We start from the raw sequence: 2,260 nt of genomic DNA, 5'->3' as shown, positions 1-2,260 counted from the left end.
CATGCCCTCAGCCCCTGGTGTCTGTGTCCATTGGTTAAGGACCCATAACATCATATCAACATTTACCTACCATTCTTTGTGCTGTTGTTGTGATACATTTTATTTCTACATGCTGTAAATCCTATATTACATTATTATTACTTCTGCTTTGAGTAATCTGTAATTTCACAAAGAAATTGAAAAATAAGAAAAACATTTTATATTTATCTACATATTTGTTGTTATGATGTTCTTCATTTCTTTGTGTAGACCCAAGTTTCAATCTAAGTTTTCATCACTCTGAAGATTTTTCTTTAATAATTTTGATAGTCTAGGTCAGTGGTTGGCAAACTGCGGCTCGGCAAACCGCGGCTCGCGAGCCACATGAGGCTTTTTGGCCCCTTGAGTGTGGCTCTTCCACAAAATACTGGCTCTTCCACAAAATACCGACTTTTGTGCATGGGTCAGGAAGTTTCAATCACACTGTACGTGCGCGCCCGCACGTGGTATTTTGTGGAAGAGCCACACTCAAGGGGCCAAAGAGCCACATGTGGCTCATGAGCCACAGTTTGCCGACCACGGGTCTAGGTCTTCTTATGATGAATTTTCTCAGCTTTTGTTTATTTGAAAAATATCTCCATTTTTCTTTCATTTTTAAAAAAGTACTTTTGCTGCATCTACAATTGTAGATTGATGGTTTTTTTTCTTTCAGCACATTAAAGATGTCATTCTATTGCCTTTTGGCATGCATTGTTTCTGATGAGTAGGCAGTAAGTTTTCTTAACATTAACTTTTAGCTCTTTAACTATAATGAGCCGAGGTATTCTTAGGGTTCATTGAGATTCTTGGATCTGTGGTTTGATAATTTTATTAAAATTAGAAAAAAATATTGGGAACTTAACTTCCAAAAATTTGTTTTGCAATGAGGAAATTGCAAAAACAGTACAGAGGGATCCCATATACCAGTGGTTGGCAAACCACGGCTCGTGAGCCACATGCGGCTCTTTGGCCCCTTGAGTGTGGCTCTTCCACAAAATACCACGTGTGGGCACACACAGTGCGATTGAAACTTCATGGCCCATGTGCAGAAGTCGGTTTTCGGCCTGGGAGAGTCTATTTTGAAGAAGTGGCGTTAGAAGAAGTGGGGGGTTTCGGTCGGTCGGGCGACAGGAGACGTGGCGCAGGTGGGCCGCGGGATACGCAGCGTGGGGCAGGTACATTGTTTTGAGGTACATTCGCTGAGGTCGACCCCTTTCAACTCTCCCATCCACACTCGTCTATCTGAAACAAGTATACAAGACGAGTGTGGATGGGAGAGTTGGAAGCGGTCGACCTCAGCCTCAATCAGATTGAGGACGTTTTTAGCAAAGGCCAGCTTAGGAGTACCCTAATTAAGTTAATAACAATGTACCTACCTATATAGTTTAAGTTTAAAAAATTTGACCCTCAAAAGAAATTTCAATCATTGTACTGTTGATTTGGCTCTGTTGACTAATGAGTTTTCCGACCACTGCCATATACCATTCGCCCAGTTATTCCCAATGTTTACATCTTACATAAATGTAGTATAATATCAAAACCAGGTAATGGGCATTGGTATATGTGTACAATGCTAAATGATTTCATCACGTGTAGATTTATGTAACCACCACTAAAATCCACATAAAAAACAATTTTTTCACCACAAAGATCTTCCTTGTGCTACTATTTTATAATCACACACGACTTTCACCTTCTAATTATTCCCAACTCCTGGCACTACTAATCAGTTTTCAGTCTGTATGTTGAGAATGTGAAAATGGAATAATAGAGTAGGTGACCTTTTAAGATTGACTAATTCCTTTGTTATAGCTGAATAATATTCCATAGTGTGGATGTACCACTGTTTAACTAGTGACCTACTGAGGGACTTTTAAAAATATATAATATATTTTTATTGACAGAGAAGAAGGGAGAGGGAGAGAGAGAGAGAAATGTCAATGATGACAGAGAATCATTGATCAGCTGCCTCCTGATGCCCCCTACTGGGAATCGAGCCTGCAACCTGGGCATGTGCCCTGACTGGGACTTGTACCATGACCTCCTGGTCCATAGATCAATGCTCAATTACTCAGCCATGCCAGCCAGGCTTGAGGGACATTTTGATCATTTTCAGTTTTTTTTTCTATTTCAGTAATGTGCTATGAGCATTCATTTACAGGTTTCTATGTGTATGTAATTTTTTAATTTTCTGGGATAAATGCTTGGGAATGTAATTTATGGGTCATAGGGTAGTTGAATG

The sequence above is a fragment of the Myotis brandtii genome, unplaced genomic scaffold (assembly GCF_000412655.1).
Source record: "Myotis brandtii unplaced genomic scaffold, ASM41265v1 scaffold654, whole genome shotgun sequence".
Lineage (NCBI taxonomy): Eukaryota > Metazoa > Chordata > Mammalia > Chiroptera > Vespertilionidae > Myotis > Myotis brandtii.
Note: the sequence above shows the minus strand (reverse complement) of the source record.